The 26,833-nt window shown below is 39.5% G+C and overlaps 1 protein-coding gene across 1 annotated transcript in view; it reads left to right on the forward strand.

The window, feature by feature from the left end:
* Positions 1-26,833, forward strand: part of LOC127175882 (protein diaphanous homolog 1) — a 409,358-nt gene that overhangs the window by 230,556 nt on the left and 151,969 nt on the right. The window lies entirely within an intron of this gene.

Genomic DNA, 26,833 nt, shown 5'->3' on the forward strand with positions numbered 1-26,833 from the left:
GGAGGAAATGACACTTTTTAGGGGCTAACTTAAGCCCATGCTCTCGGAGCCTACTGAACACCATCTCGAGTCTCTTGATGGCCTCACCTTCGTCTGGAGCATACACAAGCAGGTCGTCCAGATAACAAAGCAACGTCATGAAATTTTGATCGCCGAAGATGTTTGTCATTAGGCGCATGAAGCTAGCAGGGCTATTGCACAAGCCCTGTGGTAAGCGGTTAAACTCATAAAGACCCATCGGTGTTGTAAAGGCGGTAAGGTTTGTGTCTTCCTCTGCCATTGCAATATTATAAAAGCCAGAGGTAAGATCCATCACGCTAAAGATTGCGTTTCCTCCCAAGGCCGCCAAGCAATCCGCTTGGTGGGGCAAAGGGTGAGTGTCTTTAATGGTACGGGCATTAAGCCAACGGTAATCGACACAGACACGAAGATCACCACTTTTCTTCCATACCAGGACCAGCGGGGACGCCCATTCACTGCAAGACTTCCGAATAATCTCTTGCTCTTCCATCTCCGAGAGCACCTTTCTCAGTTTCTGATAGTGAGCCGGGGGGACACGCCGATATGGAAGTCTGAATGGGCGGCTATCTGCTAGATGGATCTTGTGAACAAACTCTTTGGCCTTACCACAGTCTAGCTTGTGTTTAGAAGACACCTCCTGATATCTTTGAATTAACTGCAAAAGCTGGTCTTTCCAGTACTAACTCACCTCACAGGACTCAATATCAAGGTCACTGAGACCAAGCTTCTGCAGTGCATCTCGACCATCAGAGGGAGAACCACCCCAAAAGTCTGTGCTAGAGGAGACAGACTGGCTCTGCACGCTTACAGTCTCTCTTGGGATACTACCACCTTCCCATCTATCATGCCCGGACAACATACTCAAGAACCTCTGAATCTCTGGTTCTCCTGTAGAATTTGGCTGATTCATCACACGCCAATAGGACTGAGACTGCTTAAGCTGACATAGAATGTACTTGATGACATAAGTACCAACAATTAACTGGTCCTTTTGGCCTGGTACAACCAAGTTAGGCACGATAACCGGATATCCGTACACACACATCTTTAGCTGGTAGATACACTTGGGCTTGACCCGCACACCCCCACAACCAACAAGCAAAACATCAGCATGGGGCTGGTCAGACTCAAGGGTTCCACATGCATCCAGCAGCCTATGCTCAGTCTCCTCATTAACTGTGCATGCCATAGAACCAGTATCTAGAAGGCCTTGGCAAGTGATCGTATCATTCAACAGCACATCCATATAAAACAAACTGTCAGCTTTTTCCAGTTTGGCGATGCCCTGAAACACAATGATACTGCCACTCGATTCAGCCTGACAGTGATCGCTATAGATGACCATGGGATCTTCTTCACAGGTGAGGGGCTGACTAACCCCACTCACGTCATCCCCTCCTTGACGTGAGTGAACTAGTTTCCCTGATTATATACATCAGAGGCCTGGACCACAGCTTGGCCAATAACCTTGTGGCAGGCCTTGCACTGGTGCCTAATCTCTAGGCATGCAAGACATCTTTTCTCCCTCATACAGTGGGAGCGAGTCGAATGAGATCGATCTCCACAGACTTCACATGAGGATGCTCGATACCACGATGACACCCGAGGCTTTGGTTCTGAAGCAAGGGCAAGGTTGGGCAAGGTTGTGTGTTCCAGCACTCTTTCTAACATTTTAAGCACTCGCTCCAAAGTGCCTGACTCACTGACTTCATTTGGCTTAGTATGAACACCTGTGATGCATACCGGTGAGGTTGCACCCACACTTTCACGTCCAGTGGCTACTTGAGTTTCAACTGCTTTCTCGGTAAACAGCAGCCTGATTCACTACAACCTTAGGCACAGATGAGACTGCTTTCCGGGACTTATAGTCCCTCTCATACTCATCGATAGCCTCTTGGACTTCCTCAGCTGACCATCTGCTTATGGGCCTACATTTAAAGACACTGGAAAGGTCAGGATTAGGGCAGTTTCTGATAAACATCATTGCAACCTCTGAGCTTATATTTTCCATCTTGCCACCAGATCTTTTTAAATGGGTGTTTGCTAGCTCAGCTGCCTCATTCAACCTGACCCAGTAATCAACGGGGTGTTCACTTTTTTTTGGCTGTGTTGCGTAAGAGTCGGCCAATGGCTGACACGAGCCAGGGCTCTCACAAAAGTAGCGGCGCAGTATCTCATAAACAAATTCAGGACAAAGTACTGCAGCTGGAGTACTTTTCATCTTGACCTTTACAATGCTCTTTGCTCGGCCACAGAGATGATTCATTGTCTCGTCTACACCATCAACCTTGCCGCAATCATTTTTGGACAAATACACCTCCATCTGTTCAATCCACTCTGTGATGGTGCACTTATCGCTACCATCCCCTCTAAACATCAGCTTTGACGATGAGGTTTAACTTAGATAAATCTAAACTCTGAGACAGAGGCATTGTCATAGAGGGCCGCTGGACAGACGATGGAGCAGGACCAGAAAATACAGAGTTCTGATTGGTTAACAACCGTGAAACAATTGAATCACCTATCTGGTTTCCAAGCTCGCCAATGAGGTCGCGGAGTTGCTGTGTAATGGTTTCACCACTGGCATTGGCAGGAGTAGAGGAAGTTGGCATGTTAGCTCCATCAATGTGCGGTTTAACTAGGACAGGCACCGAATCATAAGTCAATACACGTGGTATACCAACCACGGACTCCCCAACCCCCAATAGCCCTCGACCTCTGCCAATGTGTGGTGTCATCAAGTCCTCATTCCATCCCCCTTCTGCCATATTGCAATTGGTAGATAATACACTCAGAAATATGCAAGAGAAAAAAATAATAACTTGCTCTACAAGCAGAGGTAAACAAATTTTTAAATAAATAAAAAAAATTAACAGAAGACAGTCCAATGTGTGTGTGGAGTGTGAAGCGAAAGTTCAGTTCAGTTACTGTCAATGTCCAGACACTGCCACCAAAACCTCAACAATGAAGATTCCTCAGCCATTGATTCCAGAAGCGTTGTGTTCCTATGTTGTCAAACCCCAGCGATCAGCTGCAGCAGATCTGCCATATCCGGGTCATGCTTCACGTACATCAGACTGACGATATTACACAAGCAATAACCAAAAAGAAACAACACATTTAAATAAAAAAAACAATAATTCTGATTACGCACTTGTATTGTCTTTTCTACAAAACATTACAAGATTGAACATTCAGCATACTACTTTAACATATACAATAATGTATGTACTTATACTTCGTAACATAATACATTAAGAAAAATAAATATATAAACTGTTTATAAATATAAATCAATATTTATTCACCTTATGTACCAAAAATGAAATTAAACATTCAATATAATTAGCACTGTTACACGCGTAAACTACACCAGGTGCCTCCCAAGCCGTTAACTAGGCTATTTCCTTTTAACACAATTTACATGCAATATTTGCTCATTAACAGCAAATCAGACCTCTTTTCTTTATGGAACAGACATATTTTAACAACATACCTGAATGAAGTGAAGAGAGATCATCAGTGGAATAAAAGTGCATCAGCTTCTCTTACTCTGGTCACACTCTGAGCACAAAATGCTAACTAGTTAGCATCATGACGAATTTAATAACATTCGAATTATAAATTAACTCACATCATTAAAACCAACACAATCTGGTTCGCCTATTGCTCAGTCACGCTTACAGAGTCAAAATCATGCATATTTTACAAGAATGAAAACATACCAGCCATTTTTGTGGAGAGAAGTGAGAAACCCACGCGCTAGTCAGCTTCACGTACATCAGACTGACGATATTGTATGTGCGCGAGGGAAAACTCTGAAAGTGTTCCACTAATGACACTCCCTCAGGAAACAAACACCCAAGAAAAAGTCAGCTAACTAAACATGCTTATACTTATGAATATTAACCCGAACAAAATTTCGTGAAGTTTATTATCTTAATCTTATTACAGAACACCATAGGTTAAAAACATAATATAATACAGTAAATAATAATACAATATATATATAAATAATAATATAATATAAAAAGAAAGAAAAAAAAAAACAACAAGTCACATTAAATCAATGACTTATTTACACCAGAAGAGTAAACCAGAACTAAGAAAGAAAGAAAGAAAGAAAACTCATGGTGCGACAAGACAATTTAAAACTGATGAGTTTTTAATTGTGACCTTGGAGACAAAAGATCGGTAAAGTGGGAGTTTCTAAAGCCAGGGGTCGACAGCAGAAAATGACCTGCCACCCGTAAGACGACATTCAGACAGACAGAATTAAGAAAGGGCGAAAGATTCAGTCCAGCAGATATTAGAGTGTGAGAAGAGTGTTGAGATTTATCCATTTTGTAATGTATTGTGACTAATGCTTTGAATTTAATAAGGTAGATAACTGGTTACCAATAAAACAAATAATTCACTCACCCCCTTGTCATCCAAGATGTTCATGTCTTTCTGTCCTCAGTCGTGAAGAAATTATGTTTTTTGAAGAAAACATTTCAGGAATTTTCTCCATATAATGGACTTCACTTGGTGCCCCGATTTTGAACTTCCAAAATGCAGTTTAACCGCCGCTTGAAAGGACTCTGAACGATCCCAGCCGAGGAAGAAGGGTCTTTTCTTTACGACTGAAGACAGAAAGACATGAACATCTTGGATGACAAGGGGGTGAGTAAATTATTTGTAAACTGTTGTTCTGGAAGTGGACTTCTCCTTTAAGTGACATGTTTATGAATGTCTTAAAGGCATAGTTCACCCAAAAATGAAACTTCTGTCATTAATTACTCACCTTCTTCTTGTTCCAAACCCGTAAGACCTCCGTTCATCTTAGGAACACAAACTGAGATATTTTTGATGAAATCCGAGAGCTTTCTGACCCTGTATTGACTGTCGTGCATTAATGAGCCTGCTGCTGACGCAGGAGCTCATGTTCTGATGTAGAACGTCATATAATCATCTGTATATTCTGGTTCAAATAAGTAAGGTTGGGTCATCCCCTGGTACTCTCATGAATGCATGTCGAAGACTGACACGGAAGAGAAGAAATTATCGACATAAAGTCATTATTTTGTTTTCTTTGCACACAAAAATTATTCTTGTAGCTTCATAACATTACAGTTATACCACTGATGTCACATGTACTATTTTAACAATATCCTGACTACTTTTCTGGGCCTTGAACGTGTCAGTTGTGTTGCTGTCTATGCAGGGTCACAAAGCTCTCGGATTTCATCAAAAATATCTTAATCTGTGTTTAGAAGATGAACGAACGTCTTACAGATTAGGAACAACATGAGGGTGAGTAATTAATAACAGAAGTGTTATTTTTGGGTGAAGTAACCCTTTAAAGCAGGGTTTCCAAAAACTGGGTTTCGCAAAATAGCTAGGGTTTTGTAAGGATACTATAGGGGGTTCATAAGTTAATAAAAAATAAAAGTTATTTATTAAATCATAATGTTTAAAATAATAATAATAATAAATAAAAACTAAAACATTTACTAAAAAGATATAAATATTTGATATAGAATAATATAAACATACATAACATTTAAATATATTCAGATTTTTGAGTTTTTTAAAGTTCTTTTTTTAAGCTTCCAATTGTGATTTCTTCCAGTCAGAGGGTATCAAACATGTTTTTAGAACACGTATGTGCGTCCCAATTTGCGTAATAATGCACTATTGTTTTGTAGTATTAAGTAGTGGGAATAGACTGGATATGACTGGTTATGATCGGCTTTGATTGGTGCGATAAATCCCGCCTCTTGTGTTTGTGCGCGTTCCGTATTTGCTAATCAGTCTGAATAAACAGTAAATGGCGATAATGGGAAGCCTAATTTTAAAAACTAAGTAAACAACTCAACTAACTTTGTTAGCCTACCTCAAAATAAGACATAAAATGGCATGAAAACATGATCTGTGGGAGTTTTTAGCGAGTAATCAGCTTGGTCTGTGTCTCTATCTCTGTGTCTGTAACCAGTATTTACCGAGCTTTGCTGTCTGATGATCCGAAAAAAATCAAAAATTGTTAGAAGTTAACATATATATATATATATATATATATATATATATAGTTTTAATTATTATTGCCTTCAGTTATTATTTTGGAATCAATGTAAAATGTTTAAATACACTTGATGAGATTCACTGTCTTAGAATAGAATATTGATTAATTTTTTTATTTTATTTATTTATTTATTTTTTTTAATAGAATTGTTTAGTGCATAATTTGGGACATCGCTATCTGTAATGTGATCCTAGCAATAAAACATGTTTTGGGTGAGTTGTGGGTGTTATGTTCAGAGCCACTAGAAAGGTAGTGTGCGATCCACATTTGTTTAGTCTATTATGATGCTCAGTTTTCCCTCTGTAACCACAGGCTACACAATAATATCCCTAGTATTTTAAAATGTGTTCACATTTGAAAGTTGTTTAGTATAATCCAACCTTGAGGGGGTTTTCTGGTCTTAGCTGGCTTTATTTTGCCAAGGTGGTGTTTGTAAAACCAAAAATAGACCAATAGACCTAAACTGTTTGGCTAGACTAGAGACCACATAACCGCAAGGGGAACACTAAGAGGTGTGCAAATAAACACTACTATCAGCAGGCGCAATTCACTCTTAACAAATTCCCCCTTAATATGAGATGCACCTCACAAACTTTAACACATCTAGCCACATGTTTATCCTCAGAAGCTCTAAAGCTCGGGTACCATATAAACAACACCCTTGTGATTTGGAGAACGCTCACTGTCAGTGTTGTGTGTCCGTGAACGGTCCGCTGTCGTGCCATCTGAGGTGAGACTCCAGACTCGAGAGTGAAAGCAGAACACACGGAATCTGTTCTGTCACAGCGCGGGACAAACAGCAGAACGCGTGGCGCTTCTGTCTGCTCTCACCTGTCAGCCGACTCACTGGTTATTACGGGAGGCAGCGCTCAAATCCACACTTACAAACACACACATACACACTGGAATAAACAACTAGCCCGCGAACCAACTAACCACGCTAGCTCTAATTTTAACCGAATGCATTAGATGTGGAATGAGTCAGCGCTGAGTAGGACGTGCTACAGTCACCGAGTCAACAGCAGGAGAGGCCTGGAAATATCAACCGATTTTTCGCTCATTGATTTATAATTAAAGCAGTCCTGTGAGGATTTTGTTTCAAGATACAGTAAATGTGTAAACGTGTGAAGCTGCAGAGAAAAGGCTGTTATTTTCTCACTATCTGACTCATTCCAGTAGTGTGTTATTATCAAGCTGTGATGAGAAATAATAACCTCGTTCCGTTGGTGTTTACGCTCAAGATAATGACCGGCAGCATCCCAAATGCCGCGCAGAGCGTGTAAATAATGACACATGCTCTGAAACTACCCATTGAGACGGTGTTTGTGTTCACTGTGTGTTTTGCATGGAATTTGCATTTCATTTTTAAGTTACTTTAAAAAGGGTAATTCTGAGACAAATTTAGTTCTCTCTGTTGTCATAATGCGACCGTGTTTGTGATTGTTTGCTCAGCAAACTTGAACACTTTCAGAACATTCTGGAAAGGTTCTTGGCTGTGAAACGATTAATCGCGATTAATAGCATACAAAATAAAAGTTTGAGTTTGCCTAATACTGTGTGTACTGTGTATAATTATTATTTATATACATACAAATTAATGTATAATCGCGATTAATCGTTTGACAGCCCTAGAACAAACAGTCTTCTGGTAATGCTAATAGAACCTTTGTTCAAAGTTATCTGGTCTTTAAAACATTAGCACAAATATGTTATGTAAGGAATAATAGACGACGGGCCATTTAATTCTTCGAAAATAATGCACACCCGAGGTGGTGATGCCGTTACACCTAGGGTGTGCATTATTTTCGAAGAATTCAACAGACCCAAAGCCAATTATTCCACTTATACTGCAGTTACCACACCTCAAGACATAAATCAAATGATATATTTCAAGGCATCCGTCCGGTTTTTGTCCTTAAAACGCCATTGTGAGTAAGATTAATTACTTACACATCTCATCCAACGCCTGTGTTGCTAATTCCAAAACGTCATTTTTTGACATAGTAATGGAGGACTGAGCTGTTGATAGCTGACTAAAGTTAATAATTAAGTTTAGACAGACAGACAAGCAGACAGACAGAAAGAGAGAGAGAGATTACTTGCATTTACTTGCAGGTGCGAGTCTTGAAATGTCCCGTTCACACAGCAGTTTACAGAAGCGTCTGGAATACTATCTGCATGAATGTGCAATGGGAGTCAAGCCTGTATTCCTTACCAGTAACTATAGAAAAAGTGACCAAAGTAATATCAAAGATGGTGACGTCTATAAAACTGAAAGTTTTATAGCTTTTTGACATGACAAGAGTCCAATTGAGTTGCGAGTTCATTCATCAAACCTTCATTAACCGACAGCAGCTTTTATATTTGGGTGAAGAGCGGAGCTTGAGCTGTGCACAGACAAAAAACTGATGGGAGTAGCTTCGGTGAAGACTGGATATAAAACTTTCAGATGACACGCAGCTCATTTCTCCGTCACTGTAAGTTACCGAAACCACACATGAAAGCACGCAACACAAGACGCGCGTTTGTGCGACAGAGTGGCTCTCTCGCACTGTTATGACGTCACTAGTAGTCCATTCCTGTTCTGTTCACACAACGTGAGCGTTCCAAGAATGCGGCTGTGAGTCCTGAAAATTTACAGGTGTGAGTTCGGTTATAGAATGCGGTTGTCACACCTGTAAGTAACCGTACTGTGTGTGAACGTAACCGTATTAAGGACTCAAATACGGTATTGACAACCGTATCCTATGTGTAACCGTAACCCTATGTGTGTGCAACTGTAAGGGAGAGAGAGTGGGATAAATAGAGTATGTGCTTACTATACGTAATTTTCTCAAAACAGAGCCTACGTTGGTCAGGTGGTACAGCGGTCATATGGTACAAGTCGTAGCCCTCAGAAGACTCCCAGTTCACAAGTTGCAATTACGAGTTCTACGAGGACGTGAACGCTTTTTACAAGTTGGAACCTCATAATTACGGGAATTCCGATATGGAATGCGGATAGTTCCGGTGCTTGATACTGATTGGTTGAGCTACGTTCTAAGTTGTTCTACAAACATACACCTTTGTTTACTTCTGTGTTGCTTGGCAACCATTTTGTTGCAACCACAACTGTTTCTGAGGAACTACATTGTTTGGTGGAAGAATATTCACGTCATGTCTAACATTGCCTCAGCTTAGTAAACCATGGCTTCTTGGGGCTTATTGCTTTATTTTAAATGTTCAAAGAACATTGAGTAACAGTGTTTTAATAACTCAATGGGAATGTTATCAAAATGTTCTTAGAACTTATTTTTGGGTTCATAGAGATTTTTTTATTTATTTATTTTTTTTTTTGCTGAAAAGTTTTAGTTGGATATTTGTCTAAATATCTTTTTTTAGTAGCCTACTTACTGCTTGTTACAAAGTATGCAGAGAATATAACCATAATGCTTGCAAAATGATAAAATGGATCATTATTGTAATGTTTTTTTTTTTGTTTTTTTTAACATTCACATAAACAAGGGAAAAAAGTAAAATATAAAAAAATTGGATGTTTAAAAATTTAGAAAAAGAACATTAAAGGGAACACAGGTTATTAAGACTTGACTTGTGGTAAAAATAGCAACAGGTAGCGTCAGTAGCTCACCAAATGCAACCATTTCAAGTCATAATGGCGGCCCTATAGTCCAAAATATGTATAAAATTATGTGGATTTTTTTTTTTTTTTATAACATAAATCTTTTCACTTTTCTACTACATTTTTCAGGAAGAGACATCATTTATGTTATATTAAGCCATGCAAGTCATAATGCCTTGGGTTCCCTTTAGGAAATAAGGTTTTAGTAGCTTAATGCGAACATTAGCAAAACATGTACAAGGATTCGATTAGAACTACAAACATGCTTAAAAGGTAAACATCTAAAAAAAACAAAAACAAACTACAAACATGGCGGACAGATAGGTGGAAAAAGGGGCTTGAGTGATAAATAATCAATATCTAACCTGATGAAAAATTCATATTTATTTAATGTTATCTGAGTTATATTTTATGTGTAATAACACTGTGAACTTTTATAAAGATACCTTTGGGCAGTAATGTTTAAATGTACCATTATGCAAACACATGAGGATTTACCACTATCATTTTGTGCAGAAAATGTAAATTTCTTTCATGCAGTGTTTGTCTCTAGCTTTAGTTGGGCTGATCTTTGAGATTTGGCTCTGATTTCTGACTCGCCTTGTCCAGCCATGCGGACAAACACTAGACACAAACACCTATTAAAATTCATTGTATTCTCTCTCTCGCTGCACACACACGCACATCTCACATTCGGTGATCTTTATGGATTCAGATAGATGCTCTCGTAGAGTGAGCGTTTGAGAGGATAATCCCACTGATTTAAGAGACTATAAGAAATAACTGCACATTTATGCAGTGTACACATGCAAGCATCTTATCTTTGCAGGAAAAAATAAAATAAAATAAAAACATGAAGATAAAAGTGATTCCATACATCTCCCAGTATATATCTCCAGTAATTTTCATTATATTATATCATAATTGTGCGTGCATTTTTAAGATTTCATAACATGGAATATCTCTTCTTTTATTCATTTGTCACTGCAGAATTCTGTATACGTGAACAGCGAAAAGGTGAAAGGAAATGGTGAGTAGTTACAACATCTAAACACTTTCCCTTGTGCATTCATATACATAAGCATATTCTTGATAATTGTGTGAATGTACTGTGATGAAATGAATGTGATCAGATACATGTGCCAGTTTAACATCAACAGATGCAGCAGTGAAGCATCAGCAGGTCTGTTCATCTGATAGCACAAAAACAGCCCATTAAACAAACCCAACAGTATCCAGTCTTATCTAGAAAAAGAAAACTTCCTCTAATATGTAGTGTGCGCACACAAACACGCAGATTTCACCCATCTGGAGCCCATTTTAAACATCTGAATTGGAATAGTGGTGTTTTTCTAAGGCAAGCATTATTATTAGTATCCTAATGAATGCTTAACTGAAGCTTCAGTGTGTTTGTCTGGTGGATAATTAAACAGGAGAAAAAATCCTGCAGATTTACTGGAGGGCACAAGCCATAATCTATAGACCAGAAGATCACAGAGATCTCTTCATACAAGACTGTGAGAAAACAACCCAGCAACCACATAGCAACATGCTAAAAATACTCAGAAAATCTGGGCAGCTGCATTACAACATGGTACAAAGCACCCAGAACCTTAGCAACCAGATAGTGACATCTTAAAACACACTCAGAACACCTTAGCAACCACATAGCAACATTAAAACATCCTGACAACTTAATAAGCACCTTAGCAACCACCTAGTGACACATTAAAAAACAGAATGTCTTAGCAGCCACGTAGCAACACCTTAGGAACTGTATACAAATTACTTAGAAACGTGCTTAAAACACCCAGGAAGCCTTAGCATCTAAGAAAACCCTGGTAACCAAAAAGAGACACTTTAGCAACTGCATAGCAACACCCTAGAAACTACACAGTGACATGTTAAAAACACCCAGAATGCCTTAGCAACGGCATAGCAACATGCTAAAACACCTAGAACACCGTAGCAACCACATTGCAACACCTTAACGACTGCATACAAATGCCATAGAAAGCACGTAGTGACATGTAAACAACAACAATAAAAAAATACCCAGAACACCATAGCAACCACATGGAAACACCCTAGCAACTACATAGAAACCACATAGAAGTACACTAGAAACCACATAGTGGCATGTTTAAAAAAAACACCAAGAACACCTTAGCAACCAAATAGGAACAAGCTAAAAACACCCAGAACACCTTAGCGATCACATGGCAACATCCTAGGAACTACATACAAATGCCATAGAAAGCACATAGTGACATGTAAACAACAACAACAACAACAAAAATAAATACCCAGATCACCATAGCAACCACATGGCAACATGTTAAAAACACCCAGAACACCTTAGCAACCACATGGAAACACACTAGCAACTACATAGAAACCACATAGAAGTGCACTAGAAACCGCATAGTGGCATGTTTAAAAAAACACCAAGAACACCTTAGCGATGGCAACATCCTAGCAACTACATACAAATGCCATAGAAAGCACATAGTGACATGTAAACAACAACAACAACAACAAAAATAAATACCCAGAACACCATAGCAACCACATGGCAACATGTTAAAAACACCCAGAACACCTTTAGCAACCACATGGAAACACCCTAGCAACTACATAGAAACCACATAGAAGTGCACTAGAAACCACATAGTGGCATGTTTAAAAAAACACCAAGAACACCTTAGCGATCACACGGCAACATCCTAGCATCTACATACAAATGCCATAGAAAGCACATAGTGCTATGTAAACAACAACAACAACAACAACAACCAAAAAAAAAAATACCCAGAAAACCATAGCAACCACATGGCAACACCCTAGCAACTACTTAAAAATGCTCTAGAAAGCACATAGTGACATGTAAACAGAAACACCCAGAACATGCTAAATATATCCAGAACACCTTAGCAAAAACATGGCAACACCCTAGAGACTACAAACAAATGCCTCAAAAAGCACATAGTGGCATGTGAACAACAACAAAACAATCAGAACACTTTAGCAACTATATAGCAACATGCTAAAAACTCCTAAAACACCTTAGTAACCACATTGCAACAAGCTAGTGACTACATACAAAAGCACATGGTGACATACTAACAAAAAACAATCAGAATCACCTTAGCAACTGCATATCCACATGCTAAAAACATCTTAGCAACCACATGACACCCTATCAACTACATACACATGCCATAGAAACCACATAGTGACATGTGAACAAAATAACACCTTAGTAACTGCATAGCAACATGCTTAAAACACCTACAACACCTTAACAACCACATTGCAACACCCTAGTTACTACATATAAATGCCCTGGAAATCACATAGTGACATGTAAACAAATTAACACTTCAACAACTGCATAGCAACATGCTAAAAACACCTACAACACCATAGCAACCAAATGATAACACCTTAGCAACTACATACAAATGCCCTAGAAACCACATAGTGACATGTAAACAATCAGAACACCTTAGCAACTGCATAGCAACATGCTAAAACATCTATAACACCTTAGCAACCAAATGATAACACCTTAACAACTACATACAAATGCCCTAGAAACCACATAGTGACATGTAAACAAAAGAACACTTTGGCAGCTGCATAGCAGCATGCTAAAACACCTATAACACCTTATGCTGACCTTACGTCATGTTGTAATTACCGTAATTCCGAGGTGACAACACGTGACATTTTACTCTTAGCTTTCCATGTTGTCGGACTCCTGGCGACGGTCACGTGGTACATCTGCCATCTGAGCACATGAGGGATTTGGCGTTGATAGTGTTGCCATAGAAACTCATAATTCAGATAGAGTAGAATGTCATGTGTTTTCATATCGGAATTATGAGATGGCGTGAATGCAGCATTAGCAACCACATGACAACACCCTAGCAACTACATACACATACCCTAGAAACCAGATAGTGACATGTAGACAAAATAACACCTTAGCAACTGCATAGCAACATGCTAAAAATACCTATAATACCTTGGCAACCAAATGGCAACACCCCAACGACTACATACAAATGTCCTAGAAACCACATAGTGACATTTAGGGTGTTTTCACACCTGCCTCATTTAGTTTGGTTGAATCGCACTTGAGTTCATTTTCCCTCTTGGTGCGGTTTGTTTGGGCAGGTGTGAATGTAAAAAATCCTGAACTTCTGCTCAAAGAAGTTATTAATTAGTATAACGATACCTAAAAAAAACAATAAAAAAAATGCAACAATAAGCCTGCAAAGCTGTTGTTGTTCCATCCTGACAGATGACAGCTGAGCAGAATCCCAGAAAAAAATGTGGAACTTTGACCTGCGTTGTATTAACACATTTGGTCCGTTTAGAAACTTTGCTGTGTGAAAGCGAACCGCACCATTAATAAAAAGCAACACTGTAATAATTTTAACCCGTTTCAGAACAAAGCAATCGATCTACAGGTGTGAAAGCACCCTTAAACAAATGAACATCTCAGCATCTGCATAGCGACATGCTAAAACACCTACAACACCTTAGCAACCACATAGCAGCACCCTAGTTACTACATACAAATGCCCTAGAAACCACATAGTGACATGTAAACAAAAAACAATCAGAACACCTTAGCATCTGCATAGAAACATGTTAAAAACATCTACAACACCTTAGCAACCACATGACAACACCCTAGCAACTACATACACATGCCCTAGAAACCACACAGTGACATGTAAACCAAATAACACCTTAGTAACTGCATAGCAACATGCTAAAAACTCCTAGAACACCTTAGAAACCACATAGCAACACCCTAGCAACTACATACACATGACCTATAAACCACATAGTGACATGTAAACAAAAAACACCCAGAACACCTTAGCGACTGCATAGCAACATGCCAAAAACTCCTAGAACACCTTAGCAGCTGCATAGCAACATGTTAAAAACATCTACAACACCTTAGCAACCACATGACAACACCCTAGCAACTACATACACATGCCCTAGAAACCACACAGTGACATGTAAACCAAATAACACCTTAGTAACTGCATAGCAACATGCTAAAAACTCCTAGAACACCTTAGAAACCACATAGCAACACCCTAGCAACTACATACACATGCCCTACAAACCACATAGTGACATGTAAACAAAAAACACCTAGAACACCTTAGCGACTGCATAGCAACATGCCAAAAACTCCTAGAACACCTTAGCAGCTGCATAGCAACATGTTAAAAACATCTACAACACCTTAGCAACCACATGACAACACCCTAGCAACTACATACACATGCCCTAGAAACCACACAGTGACATGTAAACCAAATAACACCTTAGTAACTGCATGGCAACATGCTAAAAACTCCTAGAACACCTTAGAAACCACATAGCAACACCCTAGCAACTACATACACATGCCCTACAAACCACATAGTGACATGTAAACAAAAAACACCCAGAACACCTTAGCGACTGCATAGCAACATGCCAAAAACTCCTAGAACACCTTAGCAGCTGCATAGCAACATGCTAAAAACATCTACAACACCTTAGCAACCACATGACAACACCCTAGCAACTACATACACATGCCCTAGAAACCACACAGTGACATGTAAACCAAATAACACCTTAGTAACTGCATGGCAACATGCTAAAAACTCCTAGAACACCTTAGAAACCACATAGCAACACCCTAGCAACTACATACACATGCCCTACAAACCACATAGTGACATGTAAACAAAAAACACCCAGAACACCTTAGCGACTGCATAGCAACATGCCAAAAACTCCTAGAACACCTTAGCAGCTGCATAGCAACATGCTAAAAACTCCTAGAACACCTTAGAAACCACATAGCAACACCCTAGCAACTACATACAAATGCCCTAGAAACCACATAGTGACGTAAACAAAAAACAATCAGAACACCTTAGCATCTGTATAGAAACATGCTAAAAACACTTTTAACACCTTAGCACCCGCATAGCAACACCCTAACGACTACATAGAAATGCTCTAGAAACCACATAGTGACATGTAAACAAATGAGCACCTCAGCAACTGCATAGCGACATGCTAAAACACCTACAACACCTTAGCAAACACATGGCAACAACCAAGTAACTTCATACACATACCCTAGAAACCACATGATGACATGTTTGAAAAAAAAACAAAACAAAACAAAAAACACCTAGAACACCTTCGCAACTGCACAGCAACTTGTTGTTAAGCACTCTCAACAGTCTAGTCCTGTGGTGGTATTGGGCAGGCGAACAGAACCATAAGAAAATCTAGTTACTGTTAAAGCTGCTCACACAAACAAATATGTGTGCGCTCAGAGAACAAACACACACACACTGTAGTGTGTGTATGCGTGCATATGTTCTTTTTCAATGTGTCCATCAGGGATTTGGTGTCCAGCACATGTCGATAGACTCGCGAGTGTCTCGACCCGCCGCTTCTGCTAATGAAATCTGTCATCTCCGAATCCTCCTCTCACTCCAGTCTATTCCTGTGTGTTTGTTGAGTCTGTCGGTGGGATTTTCTACTGTTTATATAATGTTGAATTGTGGTTATTTCCAGACATTCCCGGGCTCCTCTCTCCCGTGTCAGATGATAACGGTGGCTAACGTGCGTGTCGCTCTGTGTCACATGTAAACACGCATTCCGAGCGAGATCTGACAGTCTTATGGAAATCAGCACAAAGCATTCTGGCCGTACAGGATGACAAGCGTGAGATGAGATGAATCTGAGCCAGACGTGAAGAGGAGGATGAAGATGTCTCAGGAGAGGCTGTTAAAGAGTCTAGGTGAAATGGAGAAAGTTTGATAGGTGATTTGTGAAGAACCTTGTCTGATTCACGCTGTGTGTGAATATGTAAAACTGATTCATACAGGATTTACTGTAGCAACAATAACTGATCATGAAATTAAACTCAAGCTTTATTCATCAAGGCCTGATAATAGACCAAAAGACTAGAAGATCTACATTACCCATAAAAAAAGAGAGATCCACCAATCAGAGAAGTTCTGATTGCAAAAGTTTTGCATTGAAAAAAAAACATAATCGAGTTTGACTCAATACATGCTCAAGCTACTCATATTTTTGTCATAAATTTATAATATACACTACTGTTAAAAAGTTTGGGTTTTGATTTAATGTTTTTAAAATGTTTTGTCTCTTCTGCTGACGAAGGCTGCATTTATTTGATTAAAAATATAGTAAAAACAGTAATATTATAAAATATAATTACAAATTCAGATACATGTTTTCTATTTGATTATATTTTGAAATGTATTCTTGTGATGCAAGAGGTCTACAAGTATATTTAATTCCTTCGATTACAATTCCATAGCTTCATGTTGTATTGGGTTGTTGATTTGATTGCGTCATTTGGACTGCTTTATGAGATGAGTAGCTTCAGATTGTCACATACGTTGCAGATCAAATGTTGTGATTCATCCGAGAGCTGGTTGGAACAGTTCTTGGCTCACAACTCCGTAATGAATCATTTTCTGAAATCCCTATGGAGAAAATGAATGAAAAAAAAAAAAAAAAAAAAACTTCCAGAACGAAGGCTGCTGTAAAAGTGGGCGGTCGATGTTGAGCTCTATTGTACACAGGGAGAGAGAGAGAGATTCCATACCCTGCCTGGATTGTGTCTGTTTATTTAACAGAGTTATATAAATGAAGTCCTGCTCTCTGCCAGCACCGGTCTACAGCGATCACATTCTTTATTCCCTTATGATTTTATATCATGTCTGTGTCAGACCATACGAGACGATTCTGCATAATTTACAAAGACAAACACATATTCTAAACTACATTTTAATATTTTATGAAGAACATGCATGTCTGAGTGATAAATGCATTGCCAGGTGGTGGCTATAGCTCAGGTCCCTCCCTTAAATGCAAGTCAGTGGCTGCGTTTGAAGCTTAGGCTGACTTGTTTTCGTGCTGCCCTATCAGGCAAAGATATTATTATTCTGAACATATAATTCTGAAACATTTTAGCTAAAAATGAGACACTTTTAATGCATTTTGGCCATACACAACAATCATGTTTTTGGGGCCTGAAAATTAGTGTTTGTAGTACTCAAAACCAGTCTTGGTCTTGTGGTTTTCTGAAGGTCTTGGTCGTTACAGTTTTGACCGCACTTGTGTTAGGATTATGAACCTGTTTTGGTGTGTTTTCCCTCCCCAGTTTCTCCTGTCTAATTAGACATTCTGTTCACCTGTGTTCTCCTAATTAGTCCATGTATTTAAGTTCCAGTCTGTGTGTTTCTCTTTTGTTGGGTCTACATTGTTATGTATGTGTGTCTTCTCCCCTTCCTGGTTTGGATTACCCATTGTGTGGATTTATTAAAGACTGTTTATGCTACTCATTTTCGTCGTTCTCTCCGATACAGTGGATGACAACTTGGTCTTGTCTCGGACTAAAAGGACTCAGGGTTTTATTTCAAGACTGGTCAATACCACAACTGTGGGGATATTACCATATTGCCAGTGCATTGTCTGATTTATTTGCTGATATCATTGTGATTGGATGTAAAACTTTCTGCTTCTATTTCTAATTGTATTTATTTTAATACTGCTGTGCCTGGTAAAAATGTAATGGGGAATTGTGTCAAAAATGTCATCAAAATTATTACAAATACCCAAAAAAACTCAAGTTACGATTACAAAAAAATACTAGGGGGGATCTTTTTTAAGCAATATCACAAAAGCAAGAGAGCTATTTTCACAATTAAGAGCACAATTATAAAACGTGATATTGATTTATACCAAAGTTTAACAAACAAGAAGTTAATAATAAGTGAAATATTGCAGTAGACACATTTTATTTTATTTTTTTAACAATGAAAACAGTTCCTGAAAAATCCATGAACAAATCCAGAACTGTTGTGCATTTCCGAGCAACATACAGCTGTAATTTGTTACTGAATGAATTAGCTGCTTTGAACGAATCTGTTGAATAAATGATTCTGTGACGGACTTATTGATTTGCTGCCACCTAGACTATTGGTGGTTTTAGTTTGATATTCAAATTCATTTTATTTTTTCATCATATTTCTATATTCAAAATTTTATTTTCAAAACATTAATCTCAACAATATTCATGCAGTTGGAATTGTAGCAATTCATATACCAATGTGCCACCTCTGCAGTGAAGATGAATTCTGTTTTAGTGATTTAATTTCATTGGTAACAGCTCTATATAATGTGCTATCATTCTAATCATATTTATTGATTAAATATCAGATTTTTTTAGGCAGTAAATATGGATCTTTCAGATGAATTTCAAGAGTCCTGGTTTGGTCTTGGTCTTTTCTTGGTCTCAACACATTTTGGCCTTAGTCTCAGTTTAGGGGGTTCTGACTGCAACATTACTAAAAAGCAGAAACTTTTGAAAACGGGTTGCAAAGTGCATGTTTTTGAAAACGATACTGCTATGGAATCTTGTGAAACCGTGACATCATGTACATGCATATTACATGTTCAGTTTGAAGGTATGTGTGGCACAAACTGTGTCTTTACAAAGTGACAGCACCAACTACTGACCTGGCATGCATAATACAGCTCTTTTAGTCATTTTTACGGATACATGTGAATTGGGATTGTTTCATAATGTTGTCGTCTGCAATAGAAACTTGTAAAAAAACACAAAGGAAAAACTTTTATATTTTTCCAGCACTTTGTTGTTGTGTGAACATACCCTAAGTCGGACAATCTTTTTCTTTTCTTTTCTTTTCTTTTCTTTTCTTTTTTTTTTTTAACTGTTCTTAATGTTGGCATATCTAGGAAAACATTTACAAGAAACTGGACATTTTGAATGTTCAGAGAACATTCAGAAATACCGTTTTCCGAATGTGAGCAGAACATATTTTCTAAGAACACATTTTTGTTAGCTTGGTAGGCAGCGAAGGATACATCTATGTTGCTATAAAAATTTGATCAAAAGAAGGTGTCTGTGGCAGTTTATTTTTGCCACTGAATAGAAAATATAAAAGGTTATTTTAAAAAGGGACTTTTTATCTCACAATTCTTACAACTGTGACTTTTTTCTTGCAAATGCGAGTTTATAACTTTTTTGTGAGATATAAACTCGCAATTGCGAGTTATAAAGTCCAATTTTAAGAGGAAAAAAGACTGATATATTCTCAGGAGTTTGTATCTCACAATTCTGACTTAATTACTCTTAATTGCATTATAAAGTCAGAACTGCGTGATATAAACTCGCAATTGGGAGTTATGTGGTCAGAATTGCAAGATTTAAACTAGGGCTGGCAAACGATTAATCGCGATTAATCGCATACAAAATAAAAGTTTGAGTTTTGCCTAATATATGTGTGTGTACTGTGTGTAATTATGTATATATAAATACAAGCACATTCATGTATATATTTAAGAAATATTTACAAGTTTATGTATTTATTATCGTTTTTATAGAATTAATAATATATATAAATTAAAATATTTTGTACATAGATAACATATTTCTCTTAAATACATTCATTTGTGTGTATTTATATATACAATACATACACATATATTCGGCAAACTCAACTTTTTATTTTGTATGCGATTGATCGCAATTAATCGTTTGACAGCCCTAATTTAAACCCACAATTCTGACCTTTTTTCTCAGAATTGTGTGATATAAACTCACAATTGCAAAAAATAAAGTCAGAACTGCGAGATAAAAACAATTTGGGAATTCTGACTTTTTCCTTGCAAATGCAAGTTTAGAACTAGAAAAAGTCAGAAATTGTGGGTTTAAATCTTGCAGTTCTGATTTTATAGCTTTCTTTTGCGAGTTTATTGTCTAGCAAGTGAAAATTGAAATTTTCATAAATATACTCTATCAGCCAGCCAGAGTCTAAATATCCTAAATTGTATGCTAGCCATTAGTTGTCGCTAAAGCACTTTTCATAAGCTGCTCTAAGTAGGTACGTCTGTTAAATGCAAAAAATATAATCTGCATGACATGATCTATTTTAGGTGCTTAAGTAATTCCATGGCACACTTCTCTAGAAATATTTGTTTCCAGGCATTCACCTCGTGTGCATTTCTGTCACGGGCGCCTTTTGTGAACTCACACTGTGCTCATAACCTCACGCGGTGACCCAGCCACAAACGGCAGTGGGGTGCAAACTTCACAAAACCTTGAAAAGACCCAGAGCCTGACATGATGAATCGTGGATCTTCGTTAGCGAGCCTCGAGTGGCTGCCGTCCAATGCGTCAGCAGGCCCGTGGCGGGAAGACTTATCTTGCATTACACCGTGTCTCCCCTGCCGAGAACACGCTCCTGTCATCAGCGGGAATGTAGGAGGAAGATTGCATGTCGCCTCTTGTAATGGGGCGACGTTGTCCTCAAGTGTTTTTTTTAACATCTTTCATGGTTAATTACATGCAGAATCTGCGGGTCGAGAGTATCGAGAGGAAGAATGGTATTTTTTTCTTAACATATATATGTGAAATTCTATTGTTAAGCCAGATACTAATGAGAGTGAACTAAAAATACTCCCTTACATTTCTTTTCTCTTTCTCACTTGCTTCCCGTACCGTACATGTCCACTTTATCTGTACAATCATAACGGCCCTCCAGGTGGAATTTCATAAAGGCGAGCGACTTAGTTTGTCAGCAAGTGGATTAGAGGTAGATTGAATTGGACAGCACAAGAACAGAAAAATGGGTCAGTGATGTGGTGGGGGAGGCAGTAAGGTTCCCGGTGGCAAAATGGGCCCTTTAGAGTAAAAGTGTCAGTTGCAAAGCAATTATAATCTCCTTAGCCCGCCACAATTACAGCTACGTTTTTCCCTTCCAGCGGATGCAAATATCACCAGAGGATATTTATACTGAGCTGCGGCGGGGAGATTTTTGCACTTTTGGCGAAGAATTTGTGTGTAAGTTGCTTACACGAGCTGACAAAGTCTTCCTACAGCACATTAACCTGGTCATCTAATGCAGACTGGCATGTTTTAGGCTGAAAGTGTGACAGTCGCATGACAGCTTTTTCCCAAATGTTTCTACTTTTTTTTAAAGGTAAATAACGGAGCCAGTTAGAGCCACAAAGCATGTGGCCAACTGAGAACCTTTTAAGGATGTTTTGGTTTGTTTCAGGGGTCTAGAGATGGTTTGCAAAAATGTAGCTTTAAACTCAGGATGTACTTTAATTTTGATGAAGAGGTTTGCTTATAATATGCATTATAAATGCTAATTGCTGTAGGTTTGCTTTATTTTCACAGTTGTGTGATTCTAAATTTCTTTGGTTGAAGATTACCATACAAAAGTAAAAATGGCACATTAATTTAGTGGAGATGCTCATTATAGTTTTATTCATATTGAGACAGATTGAGAAAGCTTTTGTCTTCTACACATAGACTCTCAAAGGACTTTAGTTTTATGCAAATTGCAGGGTGAGCGTTTAAAGTGTAGCTCTCTAAAAAAGAACTTTTAATTTTCTAGTTCTTAAGTGTAGTGGTGTTTTAAAGAGGCCAGAAACCAAAACACTGATCTGAAGAACCTATAATGTAATGTGAAAAGCAGTTTTTAATCTCAATATGGTACTCCTATGCAGTAGGATTCATATTCATTTGGAGCCTGAGTCTGTGCAATAGTGATTCATTTGGAACCCAGGTCTGCCCAGCAGTGATTCATTTGGAGCCCGAGTCTGCACAGTAGTGATTCATTTGGGGCCCAAGTTCGAACAGTAGTAATTCATTTGGAGCCCGGGTCTGCACAATAGTGATTCATTTGGAGCCCAGGTCTGCCCAGTAGTGATTCATTTGGAGCCTGATTCTGTGCAATAGTAATTCATTTGGAGCCCAAGTCTGCGCATTAGTGATCAAGAAGTGGAGCCCGGGTCCGCACAGTAGTGGTTCATTTAGAGCCTAAACAGTAAGTAGTTTATTTGGAGCCCAAGTCTGTGCAGTTGCCACCGTGTATATTCCAAATCATAGCAACTAAAGCGCCTCGGATGGAAAAACCCTGTGCCACCCAAGCGTTTTCAAGTGCCACCAGCTTGTCATTTTAAAAAGAGTGCCTGACATTTTTTACAGCTGGCTAAAAACTGTTTGGTGGACACACGTTATTAAATATTCATTGTTAAGCATATGGCCTATTGGTCTTTTTTGCATTTACGCAATATAATGGAGCCAAACCTGAGAAAGTAGACCAGAAAATTCCACTGTGTTTATGGACGCAATTTGTGTAGCTGTATTTCAAAGGCGGGGATTATGCTAATTGTTAATGAGTGTGCACGTGCGCCCTATTTCCGAATTATTAGAGTTCATTAACATACATGTTAACACGTTTAACTATCAAATCAAACTATCAGAATCACAAACTATCAAACAGTTTGTGATTCTGGAGAATTTACGGAAAGGTCTGTTTTACGCGCAAATTACTTTGAATTTACTCATATATTTACTCCAATTTCATAAATGAGGCCCATTGTTCACACAAGTGAAGCAAAAAACATGCCGTGAGTCATCTAGTGCAATGGTTTTCAACTCCAGTCCTTGGGGCCCACTGCTCTGCACATTTTGTGTCACGTATCGTGTGAGTAACAAACGCAGTACGAAGATGAGGGTCAAAGATAAAATCTTTAATGTAAATCCACAGGTAAATACACAACGGGAGGGCAAACACACACGTACACTCTGATGAGACCAGATGACAAACTCAGCACGGAACACAACTAATAAAGGTTAGTAAACGAGAGACAGACAGGTGATACTGATTAACTAATAATGACACAACAAGGACAGGCGCCATATATAGTGACATTTCGCCCCCCTTTTCGGAAGGCGCAACCTCATGCCGTAGAGAGAAAAGGGACAGACGGAGGGTACTAGGAGGTGAATAATGGAGTGGATGTGGGATGACAACAGAAAGTTAATGCAGGAGGAGGTAGGAGGACAACAAACAGAGTCCAAGGTGGAGACGACAGAGGGAGGAGCCATGGAGGAGACAGAAGGGTCCAGGGTGAAACAGACAGAGGGAGGGCCAGGGTGGAGACAGAAGGGATCCAGAGCAGGAGGAGCCAGGTAAGACCCAGGCCGCAGAAATGATGCAACAGACAAAGGGAAGAGCCATCGTGGAGGAAGGGCTGACGACTCCATGGGGCCAACTGATGGCAGCGGAGCAGGTGGGCTCGCCGCGGGTCTGCCAGTATCCATCGGCATCATGGCTGGAGGATTCCTCGTCTCCGGCTCCAGCCTCCGAGTCCTGAACTCCGCCTCGGCCCTTCGACCCAGCAGCTACGCCCCGGGCTTTCTCGTTGACCCACCATCGCCTCGGAACTCCACTCCTCTAGCTGCGCCTTGTCGCTCTGTCCCACGGACTCCGTTGGGCTCCTCCTTCCAGCTCCACCTCAGTCCTCTGTCACTCCGGCTCAACCGGAGACCTCCGGATCTCTGCCTCGGTTGTCTGCGCCTTGGGCTCCACCCTGGCCCTCCGGATCCTTGGCGTCACCCTGGCTCGTCTGCTCTCCATCTCCGCCTCGGGATCCTCCAGCCATGACGCCGATGGATACTGGCAGACCCGTGGCGAGCCCACTCTGCAAAGGGTGAGCAGAGGGGCTGCCAGGAGACAGCGGTGGCAGAGCTGAGGCAGCAGGGATCAATGGATGAGGCATGTGAGGGAGGGAGGGAGGTGGGTGGGAAATCCAGGCTGGTAGACAGTTCAGGGCATACCGAGGGTTCGGTATGGATGTTTCGAGTGATGGTGGTAGAAGAAGGGATATGTCCTCATATATATCCTCAACATAACTAAAGTCCCCAGAGTCCTGCGCTTGCTCACCCTCAGTGGAGGTACAGTGGGCGGGGCTTTCCTCAGCCTCCTCACGCTCCACTGTAATTCCCTCCGTCGCGAGAGATGTAGCCGGCTCTAGCACCTGTTCAGACGTGACGAGCTCTGGCTCTGGGGCGATCCACAGCTCTGTCGCTCCACTTTGCGATGGCTCATCGGTCACAGGCTCGGGCTCATGCTCTGCAAATCGGGGTGATGGTTGGCTGGGCTCTGGGTCAGGAGTGGGGCTGGTGTCGTCATCCGCATAGTCCACAGTCAGTGGTGATTTGCAGGACACCAGCACCCACTCGATGAAGGTGGTGAGGCTCTCTCAAGGACCCTCTTCGGACAGCTGCACTCGTGTGAAGGTGTTAAGGCCAGCTTGGAAGAATGAGCAGAGGCAGATGTCCGGGTAATGTGTAAGATTGGCGAGGTACACAAAGTCTTTAGTGTGGTCCTCGAGAGAGCGATCCCCCTGCTCAAGCAGAAGAACGAGGACACCAGGGTTATCCATAACAAAAACTGACAGAAACAAACGAACAAAAAAAAAAAATGCGGGGACACACGCCGCTTTACTTGTAACTGGGTCCGGTCTTCTGTCATGTATCGTGAGGAATGAACGCAGTACGAAGATTAATGTCAAAGATAAAGTATTTAATGTAAATCCACAACAGGAGGGCAAACCACACACGTACACTCTGATGAGACCGGACGACAAACTGAGCACTGAACAGAACTAATAAAGGGTAGCAAACGAGAGACAGACAGGTGATACTGATTAAGTAATAACGACACAACGAGGACAGGAACAGGAATAACCATATATGGGCACAAACCAACACAAGAAACCAACACAAACAGTCCAGGGGTGTGACAGTATGTTTCTGAATCTGACACACTCAGTTCAGTTCATGAATCTTTCTCCTAATGAGCTGATTATCTGAATCAGGTGTGTTAAATGAGGGACACACACAAAATATGCAGTTGTAAACCACTGATCTAGAGAGATAACACATTGAGAATATTTGCTTTGCGTTTGGTGTGAAACACATACGTAAAGGTGGATTCTAATAGAATTTTTATTAAACATTAATTGGGAACAAAATTGTTCTGAATGTGATTTTAACAATACTGTTCCTTTGCATCATTATCGTTATAGATGTGGTGTGTACTTCCCGTTCTCACAGAACTAGAACAACAATTAAAACTTCATCCTAGTTACTGTCCTTGGCGTGAGTGGCTCTTTACTGCTGCATAAACACTTTTGTGTCTAAATGACATTTTATGGTCGTGTCCATGCAGCCCGTCTGTTCAGTTTAGTAGGGTCACCCAACCAATGTGACTCTGTCCTGATTGCTCTGTTCAACCCCATGTGTGCGATGCTAATTCAAGACAGGTGCTGATGAATATTGATGAGCTGTTTAACCTCTGAGCTGTGATATAATGTTCTTCAGTGGTGATTACCACAAGGAGGGCGTGTCTTCAGGCCATAAAAACACATTAATATTCATGAGCTTGAAAGTCTCCTTCACTAAACAGTGTTTACGCTTCAAGAAGCTGATGTCTTCATTGAGAGATTTGTATATTGAACATCACATAGCAGTGCTAATTTGTTAAGAAAAATTGCATGAATTTCTCAGTTAGGTTAATTAGAGGAACTGATTATTTTAGAGATTATACTGGTGCAGCATACCAGGTTTATTTAGTATTGAGGAGAAAGTAAAGGATGTCAAATTCATAAGACTCCACTGTCAGGTATTAATGAAAAACTAGAAATATATGAGTGGTGTTTGTGCATGTTAAACTCACCACTGTAATGATGAGTGATTACTTGGTGCCTTAACCATTTAGTAATTTCAGTTAAATGCTGTAAAAATGTTATGGTAAAAACCTGTTGACTGGTTACATGTGAGGTCAAAAGTTTACATACACCTTGCATAATCTGCAAAATGTTAATTATTTTACCAAAATAAGAAGAATTATACAAAATGCATGTTATTTTTTTTATTTAGTACTGACCTGAATAATAATTTCACATAAAAGATGTTTACATAGTCCACAAGAGAAAATTGAGAAATGACATATATAAAAAATGACCCCATTCAAACGTTTACATGCCCTTGATTCTTAATACTGTGTTGTAACCAGAATGATCCACAGCTGTTTTTTTTTTTTTTTTTTGTTGTTGTTTTTTTTTTTTTGGTGATAGTTCATGAGTCCTTTGTTTGTCCTGAACATTTAAACTGCCCGCTGTTCTTCTTCTTCTTCTTCAAAGAATAAAAAAAAAATCAGGTCCCA

Source organism: Labeo rohita, chromosome 14 (genome assembly GCF_022985175.1).
Source record: "Labeo rohita strain BAU-BD-2019 chromosome 14, IGBB_LRoh.1.0, whole genome shotgun sequence".
Lineage (NCBI taxonomy): Eukaryota > Metazoa > Chordata > Actinopteri > Cypriniformes > Cyprinidae > Labeo > Labeo rohita.